General features: G+C 40.6%; 1 protein-coding gene across 2 annotated transcripts in view; it reads left to right on the forward strand.

Annotated features, from left to right (window-relative positions):
- The first annotated feature begins 9,029 nt into the window (after positions 1 to 9,029).
- LOC122553420 (leucine-rich repeat transmembrane protein FLRT2) overlaps positions 9,030 to 12,446 on the forward strand; it is a 58,853-nt gene continuing 55,436 nt past the window's right edge. Inside the window, exon 1 of one of the 2 annotated variants that reach the window (XM_043697158.2) lies at positions 9,030 to 10,071. The gene's annotated coding sequence lies outside the window, so the exon portion shown is untranslated. Of the gene's footprint in view, positions 10,072 to 10,305; positions 10,643 to 12,446 lie in introns of those variants that run through there. The other variant, XM_043697159.2, reaches the window with a different exon arrangement.

Below are 12,446 nucleotides of genomic sequence, written 5' to 3' on the forward strand. Positions count from 1 at the left end.
CACAGAAGAACAGAATTAATATGCCATTGATGGAGGCTGTTTGGCATATTGTGTCTGGACTAGCTCGCTAATAAGTATCATGATATAGTGCCATGCACCTGCTTTTCCTCATGCCATTGCTGAAATTTCCTTCCTAACAACACTGTCCCTATAGCCTAGAAACAGCAGTGCTTCAAGTAGTCAGCTCACCATCACCTTCTCCAGGGCCATTAGGAGTGGAAATGTATGCTGGTCGAGCCAGTAATGTCCTTATCCCATGAGCAAATTTTAAAAGGTCACATACCCGAGGACTTTCTGTAGAGAAAGTTATTTGGAACCAGATGGCTGGTAGAAGACCTAAAGTTCCACTTCAAGAATCCTTGGTAGTGTTATATGATGGCCCTAAACATTGATTATCCTACTTAGAAGTCACTCGAGAAAAATAATAACCTGTCCTGTGGGCTAGCATGCACTGCCGTGAGAACATGTGGCCAGCAATGTCATAATAAATTAATAAATTCCTTTGTCAGAAAAAAAACAACTGACAACAGCACATGGACTAGAATTATATAGGGGCCTGAATGACAAGGGCTCTAGTGAAAAATGTGGCAGAATCATGTGACAGGTCCAATAAAGAGGAATAACTCACTGTGTCTTTTAACCAAGTTCTGGGTATTGAGATGAGATTCTCACTGGGCAGCCCTGAGTTGCCTATTATGGGGGATTATTCCTTGTTAACTATTTTATTAACTCTTAGTCTCACTTCAGTAACATGCAGCTTTATATCGTACAACCCACAATGAACAAACTGAATGCGGAGAATACTCAGCATTAAAGTCAGAGTGAGTACCTGGTGAATTCAGCTTGTCACTTGCTCTAAATGACTTGCCTGTTGGACATTGAGTACCAGCATCTAAGGGGCACTAGCGATTAATAGCTCCTGTCCATATCCATTGGCATCCAACATGTGTCAGCCTCTACAAACTCTTTTGGCACATCTCCGATCCACTTACAGTGCATTTCTGCACTTCAGTGCTGCAAATCAGGGTTCAATTGCAACTATCATTGCAATGCTGCTGCAAGAATACTTTGCACTTTGGGATGTATACCCAGTTCATGGATTAGACCACGCTGCATCTTGGGCCTGTGCACTCAATCTTAATACTCACTCATTCTTGAGTCAACCTGGAAGCTCAGAGCATCCCTGCCTTGCATTGTATTATTTGCTTTATGTCCCATCGGCCAGAGATATCAAACTCACAATACTTAGAATGAAAGAACTAGGAGCAGGAGTAGGCTATCTGGCCTTTCCAGCCTGCTCCACCATTCAATAAGATCATGGCAGATCTTTTCATAACCTCAGCACTAATTACCTGCCCTCTCATTATAACCCTTAATTCATTTACTGTTCAAAAAATTATCTATCCTAGCTTTGAAAGCATTTACTGGGGAAGCCTCAACCACTTCACTGGGCAGGGAATTCGATAGATTCACAACTCTCTGGGTGAAGAAGTTCCTTCTCAATTCAGTCCTAAATCTACTCCCCCTAATTTTGAGACTATGTCGTCTTGTTCTCTTTTCACTCGCCAGTGGAAACATCCTCTCTACTTCTATCTTATCTATTCCTTTCATTATTTTATTTTTCGATAACATCACCCCCCACACCCACCCCCCCCCATTTGAAAATATCCAATCTGATATGGATTTGTTTATTGCATGTTCCATCATTTTTAGTAGCTACTTGGGAGAGGAAAAAAACTACTCCTGAGGACATCCCAAAATCCCTTACAGCGAATTAAATATGTTCTGAAATGCAGGTACTGTTGCGATATAAGAATGACAGTAGGCAGTTTGTTTGTGCACAGCAAATTTCCCCAATTTGCACAATCATAATGATCAGATAATTTGTTTTTTGTGATGTCTGAGGGGTAAGTATTTTCCATGGGATTTTTCTTTAGGTACATGAAAGAGGACTTTGGGTTCAAGTTAACTTCTTACATTTGGCTTCAACTTGTATTCTTGAATGTTGATATTCAATATTTTTTTCCTTCTTTTCATTTAAGTTTTCAGATCTTATTCATTTTTTTGCCTTTCCTCCAAAATAATTCCAGTTACTTGCAATTCTGTGCGATTCCGTGTAACATTAATGCCTATACCATGTGAACACACTGAGCACGTTTCATAAACATTTCAGTTGTCTAACAACATTAAGAATAAGTCAAGCGCAAAATAAAACAAGGCACTTCATCTTTTTTTTATGTGCAGACATAGCTGGCAGAGTTTCTTCCTAAGAGCATTTTCTAGCAATGCACTTACCAATTTCCCAAACCCAACTTTTTGGATAGGCTGACGTTAAATTGTAGCTTTCCTCTGCCTATTTGCCGCTTCTTCCATTTCATGCGTTGCACTTTTGCTTTTTATCATTACACCTCCCTCTGATTAGTAAATTCCCAATCATTTCCAGATCTCACATTAGGTCTGACATTCAGGAATATAACACCCACCTTTCAGTTGATCAATAAAATTCTCAGTCTGTCAGGCATTTTTGACTTTGGCCGATAATGCACTACAGATAATATTGATTCAGCCATCCATTAAACTAAATGGAAACAAACATATTGTCAATGCTGAATCAATATTTTCTACTTTAAACTATCACTAACTGTCAAAATACACCCAGGTCCCCATTATGTGGGATAGAGCACAAAATTAACCAAACCTGTTGTTGGAATCTATTGTGGTCTTTCATGAGACAGTATTTTCAGGTTATAACATCATGGGTTGTAAATGCTGATATTTTTGCTCTTTAATATCTTTATTCTACCATTGTATAATAGAATCTGTACAAATTCAGTACTAATTTGTTTGGATAATATCACTGCAATTGAATTGAATTGAATTGAATTTATTGTCACGTTTATTGAGACACAGTGAAAGCTTTGTCTTGCGAGCAATACAGGGAGATCACAGAGTTAAGTAGCATAGACAGTAAATAATAGGTAAACAGTGGCAAAAACAAAAATGATTTGTGAGTCCATAAACACATATTCTAACAACAGTAGCGTAGAAACTGTTTTGAAACCAGCTAGTGCGTGTGTTCAGGCTTCTGTACATTCTCCCTGATGGTAGAGGTTGTAGAGAAACATTGCCAGGGTGGGATGGATCTTTGAGAATGCTGGCGCTCTTTCCTTGACAGCGGGTCTGGTAGATGAATTCTATAGATGGGAGGTTGGCCTTTGTAATTGTCCAGGCCGAATTCACCACTCTCTGTAACCGTCTCCGATCTTGAATGGTACAGTTGCCATACCAGGTAGTGATACATCCAGACAGAACGCGCTCGATGGCGGACTTATAAAAGTTGTTGTTACTGTTCTTTAAAGTAAAATGTTTTTTAGGATATAGCTTCCCAGCTAGAGCCTCAGGGAGGCATTCATATTGCATTGATGGAACAATAACAATATATCAGTACGTAGCATATGTCCTGAGATCACAAAGGAAATTTGCAGACAGTAATTGATTTTGAGGTGAGAGAACAGGATATTTTCTGATCACAGGGTAATGAAAAATAATATTCTCTGTGAATCAATGCAAACATGTAATTATTCACTGTAATAGCTGAATGGGAATATTGTGAAAGTGTATCCCAAATTTCTGTGATGATACAAATTTAGCATGTAATAGTACAGAAGGGTGCAAACATTTAAAAAATATGCATTGAATGACTGGGCAGACAAGTAGTGGTTGTAATCTAATGGATGAAAGCATGAAGTAGTTGACTTTGAACATATGAATGCAGTCTGGATCTTTTAAATAGGAGAAGTTAAACTTAAGATGTCAAGTGCAGAAGTCATGAAAAACAATATGATGGATCCTGGGCTTCATCATAAATGGTATGGAAGAGAAAAGTAGGGAAGTATATAGAATGACATATGCAGTTTTGAGCAGGAAATCATAGAAAGCAGAAACTTACAAAAACAAGCAATATCATAATTCATCAGAATGATGCACAGGATACAGAATTGAATGGATAGGATGAATTTGAGTTCCAGTCCATGGAGCTGAGAAGATTGGGGGTAAGTTGGATTGTGGTGTAAAAACTGGAATCGAATTGTAAATATGAAAATGTTTATGCTCTTAGTAGGAGAGTTCAAACCTAATTTGAGCTAAACTGGCTACAAGCCAATTTAAGGTTTGGGACAATTTGGATTCCATTGACAATTTAAGTGCTTTTCCTCAATAATAATTGATTATTATTGAGGAAACAATTGTAATTATTAGAGGTGGAGAAATTTGGATAATTAGGATAAAAATGGCAGGTGATATGCTGCTATGAGTAAGAAAAAGGTTGAATCAAGTGGCCCACTCCAGTCTGTATTCACAAAAATGTGTCTCATTTCTCCAAAGTCCATGCTAAGTATTAATTTATAAATACATTTAACCTCGATATTTTTACATTATTCATACAGTGTGGATATTGTAAATACTATAGCAGCATGATAGTTCTTGATGAAATATTTAATTAAAATATTCTTTTCACAAAAACAAATCGAGGAAAAAAATTACTTAACCTACCTAACCCAATTTCCCCATTGCATCTACAATCTGACCTGTCAGGGCCTCAGTTTAACCCAGTTGACTTCACAAATCTTATCTGAAAGTAAAAGAAACAATCTTCCATTTATTTAGAAATTTTCATAACCATAGACGCCTCAAAGAAATTTACAATTAAGTACTTTTGAAATGTTGCAATGAAGGGAACAAAGCAGCCAATTTGCTCACAGTAAACTGTGTAATAAAGAACAGATAATCTGGTTTTGTGATGTTGACTGAGGGATAAAATGTTGTTCAGGACCTGAAGGGTACGTTTCCTGCTCTTCTTTCAAACATTTCCATGGGGTCCTTTACATCCACCTGAGAGGCAGACTGAGCTTTGCTTTAACACCTCATCTGAAGGATGGCATTTCCTTTAGTCCTACACTGGAGCGTCAATCATGATTTATGTGCAAACGCATTCTGAACTAAAGTGCAGAATAACAATCTGACCTTCAGAGTCTGGTCTGTGTACTGTCATTTTGTGTATAATCAGGAGAGACTCCGTCAAGACCAATAATAGACAACAGAACAGAGAAGAATGTAAAACAGAAACCAACAATAGAATAAGAGACTTTCAATGATAGGTAAAGGGTTCAAAAGTTTAAAGATTGATTAATGTGAAGAAGTTGTTAAAGCAGGTACCATTCCAATAAAGTATTATAATGAAGAGAAATTCAGAATGGCTTTGGAGGTCAAATAGGAGAGAGTGACGTCTGCCCAATATGTGCATGAGATTGCCACATTAGTTGCACTCCCTTCTTGAAGCTGGCATCAGGTATCTCAGACCATTTGTAGATGCTGGAGAGCTGCTGGCAACAGTGGATGCTCACCTACAGCAAGGTAGCTGAGGAGGGCAGAAAATAATCTGGCTGCCAAATCAGGCCTTGACTGGAGATTGGATGTGATCCTAGATGGGGGAGGTTTGGTCTTTGTCAGACTGACAGTGGGATATGTTTTGTCAGATCCCAGGACAGATTTGGTCATCCTGACCCTGCAAATTTTAAAAGTATTCAATTTTTGAGCATTCTCTGGTGGACCCAATGACTATGTCACTCAATGCCTGGTAAAGTAGAAGTGTGAATGGTGACTGCATATTTTGTTCTCTTCATGTCTGAACATTGAAATGATGCTCCTAAAAAGGCATGGAATAAGGATTCCATATTTAAGCAGCATCATACCTGAATCAGACTGAAATTCTTAACACTCATTTATGTGACCTGCCTGAAATCCAATAAATTCAATGTCAATGATGTGGCAAATATGTTTTCAATCCATCATGTTTTTTATCGACGTTTGGGTAATGGGGTATTATCAGACAGTGTAAATCATGATGATGCAACCGATAATATGATAATACAACACTCTGACATCTGTAGAGTGAAAACACCAGCCTAGAATGAGCCTGTGACAAGAGAGGTCTGAGATAATACATCAGGGAGTTGTATTTGCTAACTATGTACCAATCTAAATAGAGGAGTGTTACAGTAAAGAAAGAGTTAATGTTAAGGAGCAAGCAGCCTCAGGGAAAGTATATGCGCAGATACAACTTGAGACACAGACTCATATCTGAAGAAAGGTCAGAGACTCAAAACACTAATTCAGTTTTTGTACCACAGATGTTGCCAAACCTGCTGAGTTTCTCCAGCAAGTTCTGTGTTTGTTTCAGATGTCGAGCATCCACAGTTCTTTGTTTAATTTAGTCCCTTAATGCGCATGTAGAAGTATTGGCTTGAAACACAAATAAAATAGGGCAGAAAGGCCTATGTTGTGCTTATGCAGAAGTCTAAGTTTGGCTTAAAGTTCATTGGAGTTTGTCCATCTCTAGTAGTGGCTGGTTTGCTTTGTCACTGAAAACTTCCCTGAGTATAGGTAAATGCAATTATTCACCTGAAGAATTTAAATGGACTCACAGATGATGAGAAAGACATGTAGAGGTATCATGTTGACTTTGCCAGGAAAGGAATTTAAAGTAATGGTATCACAAAGTGCTGGAGAAACTCAGCAGATCTGGCAGCATCTGTGGAGAGAGAAGGTTTGGTTCAGTGTGATTTTTCAACTTGAAACATTATCTTTTCTTCTGTCCCCACAGATGCCCTCTACTTTTTTGTCATTTACATAAATGATTTGGATGCGAGCATAAGAGGTACAGTTAGTAAGTTTGCAGATGACACCAAAATTGGAGGTGTAGTGGACAACGAAGAGGGTTACCTCAGATTACAACAGGGTCTGGACCAGATGGGCCAATGGGCTGAGAAGTGGCAGATGGAGTTTAATTCAGATAAATGTGAGGTGCTGCATTTTGGGAAAGCAAATCTTAGCAGGATTTATACAGTTAATGGTAAGGTCCTAGGGAGTGTTGCTGAACAAAGAGACCTTGGAGTGCAGGTTCATAGCTCCTTGAAAGTGGAGTCACAGATAGATAGGATAGTGAAGAAGGCGTTTGGTATGCTTTCCGTTATTGGTCAGAGTATTGAGTACAGGAGTTGCGAGGTCATGTTGCGGCTGTATAGGACATTGGTTAGGCCACTGTTGGAATATTGCGTGCAATTCTGATCTTCTTCCTATTGGAAAGATGTTGTGAAACTTGAAAGGGTTCAGAAAAGATTTACAAGGATGTTGCCAGGGTTGGAGGGTCTGAGCTACAGGGAGAGTCTGAACAGGCTGGGGCCATTTTCCTTGGAGCGTCAGAGGCTGAGGGGTGGCCTTATGGAGGTTTACAAAATTATGAGGAGTATTGATAGGATAAATAGACAAAATCTTTTCCCTGGGGTCGGGGAGTCCAGAACTAGAGGGCATAGGTTTAAGGTGAGAGGGGAAAGATATAAAAGAGACCTAAGGGGCAACTTTTTCACACAGAGGGCGGTACATGTATAGAATGAGCTGCCAGAGGATGTGGTGGAGGCTGGTACAATTGCAACATTTAAGAGGCATTTGGATGGGTATATGAATAGGAAGGGTTTGGAGGGATATGGGCCGGGCGCTGGCAGGTGGGACTAGATTGGGTTGGGATATCTGGTCGGCATGGACGGGTTGGACTGAAGGGTCTGTTTCCATGCTGTACATCACTATGACTCTTTGACTCTTTGTTGCCAGGCCTGCTGAGTTTCTTCAGCATGTTTGGTTTTCATTTCAGACTTCCAGCATCCGCAGTATTTTGATTTTGTTGTAAGAGATTTAAATGAAGATATTGTTGAGTTGGATGAAGAGAGATCACGTAAAAACAGTAGGAGAAAGAAGTGATCATGGATCAGATCGATGTGACAGATCTTCTTGAAAGTAGGTTGGGAACAAGAATTTTCTTTTTTGCTTTCGTGGTGCTTTACCATTGATGCAATGTAATGTACTTTTTCACAGTAGGTATTTGAAGACAAATTTTAAAATGAGTTTCCAATAAATCACCTATATAGTGACTTGGGGTTTTTGACTACACTAGCTGGGTTAGTAGCATTGGCATAACTAGTTGTTTCCTGTGAACAACAGAGCAGGCCCAGCAGCATCACAGGAGCAGGACAGATGATGCTTTGGGTCCTGATGAAGGGTCGCAACCAGAAACATCGACTCTCTTGTTCCTCTGATGCTGCTTGACCTGGTCTGCTTCTTCCAGCTCCACGCTTTTTCAACTCTCACTTTCCAGCCTCTGCAGTCCTCACTAACTCCTGTGAACAGTACACTTGTTTGCAACTATGTGGTTCAATACCATGTCATTTTTGGAAGGTACCTTTCCTGATTTCTAAATTGATTTATAAATTGAAAAAAAATTTAAAAATCATGAGGGGCATGGATAGGGTAAATCGACAAGGTCTTTCCCCTGGGTTGGGTGAGTCCAGAACTGGAGGGCATGGGCTTAAGGTGAGAGGGGAAAGATTTTAAAGGAACCTAAGGTGTAACTTTTTCACACATAGCATTATGCATGTATGGAATGGGCTGCTGGAGGCTGATACAATTACAACATTTCAAAGGCATCTGGATGGGTATATGAATAGGAAGGGTTTGGAAGGATATGGGCCAAGTGCTGGCAAATGGGACCAGATTAATTTAGGATATCTGGTCAGCATGGATGAGTTGGGCCAAACCGTCTGTTTCTGTGTCGTACATCTCTATGACTCCATGAGTGTAATAATTTCATAGAGTCATTAAACATGGAAACAGACCCTTCAGTCCAACCAGTCCATGCCAATCACAATCCCAAACTAAACTACTGTAGTCCCATCTGCCTGTGCTTTGCCCATATCCTTCCAAGCCTTTGTTATTCACGTACTAATCCAAATATCTTTTAAACGTAACTGTACCCGCAACTACCACTTCCTCTGGCAGTTCATTCCATACACGAACCACTCTCTGTGTAAAAATGTTGCCCCTCATGTCCTTTTTAAATTTTTCTCACCTTAAAATATGCCCAGTGGTCTTGAAATCCCCCACTCTAGGTAAAAGACACCTGCCATTCACCTTACCCATGCCTCTCATGATTTGAAACAAACTTCTCTAAGGCTATCCCTCAATCTCCTACTGTGATTTCAGCCCTACCCTCTCCCTATACATAAATCAAACCTTCCAATCCTGGTAACGTCCTGGTAAATCTTTTTGGAACCCTTTCTTGATAATATCCTTCCTTTCAGTTAAAGTTAGTGCTGAGTTTTAATAACGGAGACAAGACGTTGCTTTTTTTTTTCTTGTCTTGAAATCTAATAATAAAAATGTTTGTATCCAATGGATGAATGTGAGCAGGCACAGAGCGAAGAGTGGGGGCGAATGCGAGAAAGGGAGAATGAGAATGAACGAGGGAGAAAGGTAAAGAGAGAGAGAAAAAAATCACGAACATGTAGCACCTGCCGCAAGTCACGGTATTTAACATTACAATCCAACAGAACGGGCGTGCTCAATTGTACTCCTATCATCTGAGGTGTAACTGTTACCAGTCCTGAATAAACAAAGCGGAGTTGAACGGGGCTGAAGCCCTTTCCCCCTTCTGTTTGCTGACAGAGCTAATTTCACCCACTCCCCTCTATTTACTATTTCAATAACAATGCTCATTGCCTGCTGGTGCACTGGCGGCCCGAGAGGTTAAGTACAAGGGAAGCTGAGTCCGGAACACGAGTGCACTTGTGGCGAACGGAGAGATATGGGGCCACTTTGTCAGAGTTGTTCCACACTTAGCCAAGGTGACTGCGCGGAGGAGAGGCACAATGGGGCTGCTCGGTTACCGAGCTTGTAACATCCCTCTCCACAGCATGGCACCGTGTAACTTGACTCCACCTGTGAGCTCATTGGAGACAGCCCTGGCGAATCCCCCAAGCATGCAGGAGGGCCCGGAGAGTGGGCTGCAAGAGTTGAGTTACATTCGTGGGTTAGTGAGATCAGCAAGTGGGCGTTTTCCCGTTTCAGACTGAGCGAGTGCGAGGGTGCTTCAACTTCATTCCGTTCCCAAGAACTCAACAGGTTTCCCCTGTTGTCGGACGGGTAAAGAGCTGCAGTTCTCAGGAATCCGTGTCACCGTTAACGGTAAGCGCTCATCCTCGTCCTGAGTCGGAGCTCTAGATTGGCGCAAGCGAGGCAGGGGGACATGCTCCTGGGAGAACCAGGCACTATCCCCGGTCATGCAGCGTCAAGTCCAGTGGCTTCAAAGTCAGGGGAAGGAATAATCGTCAGATGCAAACAACTTTGACGCGCAGGGTGGAAGTTGTGAAGAAGTCACGCACCCTGTACACACTTTTGCTAAGTTGGCACTAAGCGATCTCAGAACCAGTAAATCTCAGGGGAATTATGGGAAGTGGGTAGGGAGGGGGCTCTTAGTGTGACAATTTAGGGACTCTTGCTAAAAAGTCTTGGATGAACAAACTCCACCGCCCCAGTTTCCTGAAGCACTGTCTCCCTCATTCGCGTCTTCTCTAGGGTTCTCTCTCTCTCTCTCTTTCCGACGTACACACCCACACCTTCCACGCCGATCCCTTCACGCTCAGAAGATCATCAATTCTTCCAGGCTCCAGATTTCTCGTCCAATAGCCGCATTTTGCAGACTGGAATGTGGCTGAATCGCTCAGTGAAATCGCACAACTTGGAGTTACCAGTTCAGGTGCAAGTTGTTCTGTACTTATATTACACAGGGCAGGTCGAGCCGATTGACTGCACATTATATACCTTTCAAAGGTTACCTGGCTGACTGTCTCTCTCTCTTCAACAGTCCTCCTCATTCTTACTTCACATTTTTAAAAAATGATATTTTCTTTCCCCGTCTTCTGAATCCTTGCATGTTAAATTGCACTGTCAACGCTACTTCTGTCTTCGCTTGGAAGTAGATGAGTTAATCGGCGCAATAATGTGTAAAATAGAAATGAGAGAGGTGCGTCTAACCTCTGTTTTATATATAAAAAATTACCCGGTCAGAAGTTTAAACTGTGTCAATGGTTATATATTTGCATCAATGCCTGTTTAAACTCTTCATGTGTCGCCCTCTGTCCTTGCCATTTACTAATGCAATCCACCAAATGAGCCAATATATCAGAAATGAAGAAACAAATGTTTCAGATTTTAGAAGAAGTTTTTTTTTAAATCTAGCATTTTTGTTTAAGAGGATGGTTTTCACTTTGCCAATATCTCCGCCTTTCAGACTCAGTGAGTAAACTCTTTCATTACTGGTCCCAACTGACCTGTAGAGTCAGGATATGAGCCACTGACTTCAGTTGCGCTTTTTTTTTAACGTTTCCTTATTAATGTGACCTTTCATCTCCAGTCTATCTCTTCACCCGCTATTAAAAGAACATTGTCTGTGAAGGGAATCAATCTTTCAGTGTGCTCTCGTGCGGAACGAGATGAGCTTTGGCAACTGCGGTTATCATTGCTCATTGAACAACTGAACTGGCTGTGAGCTTTCGAGTTTTGCTGATTTTTAAAATCCCCAGGAGAAAGGGTAATCTGATAGAGCTCTTTAAAATTGCGAAGGTTCGGTAAGGTTGACATCAAAATAAATGTTTCCAAAGTTGGGGGTCAAAAATGTGCAACGTAGTCGCAAATTAATCCAATAAGGAGCTGAGGGGAAATCTCTTTGAGGGAAATGGAGGTTTTGAGAGAGCAGTTTGGATTCCTGTAAGAGGAAACAAGATAAGGAAGAAAAATGTATCTGTTGTTGGGATGCCTGTGTGAGAGCAAAACTAGCAGCATCGCTCTGTTGGACCCAAAGCCCTGAGGTTCTGTGTAAGTTAATGGTCGATAATTTAGTGTGTATTACAGCCAGCAAAACACGCGTTAACCTGACGCAAAGAAAGGGAATAACCCGCACAGAAAATGACTTCAGGAGAACAAGACACCAACTCCCCGGTGAGGGAAAGCAAATAAATTGACTCAGTGTAACCCAAAAAGGAAACCACATTTACGAAATAAATCCAGTCTAATAAATATTAACACGAGACAGAGCAGAAAGTCTTGGAGTAAGAGAAACGTAATGTCTCCTCGGAGAATTAACTTTATTTACACCAAGTTCAGATATAACCCCCCCCAAAAAAAAAATTCAAATCTAAAATTTCAAGGCCTGATTTGGTAGGATTTGCTGTTCATTTTGTATTCACTGTTTATTAATGGGTTTGAATCAATTAATACTTTGCAAACTAAATATCCATAATGATTCATTGTGGCAATTATAGATTAAATGCAAAACACTTCATCATTTGGGGTGACATTTTGATTTATTTTTTCAATGTCGATCCTAGACACATTTAAAAGCGCTAGGCTATTCAAAGTTTGTTTTATTAAAGCATTTTGATTGTGCACGTGGACAGGAGGCCATGATTGGTGAGAGGCAAAATCCATCCTTGCCTCAGCTTTTCTTGAATCAGTGATTTCAAGTTTCCAGTACTCCACCCACCCCACAAATCTCCCGTTTG

Source organism: Chiloscyllium plagiosum, unplaced genomic scaffold (genome assembly GCF_037043375.1).
Source record: "Chiloscyllium plagiosum isolate Xiang-an unplaced genomic scaffold, Cpla_swu_hap1 HiC_scaffold_8, whole genome shotgun sequence".
NCBI lineage: Eukaryota > Metazoa > Chordata > Chondrichthyes > Orectolobiformes > Hemiscylliidae > Chiloscyllium > Chiloscyllium plagiosum.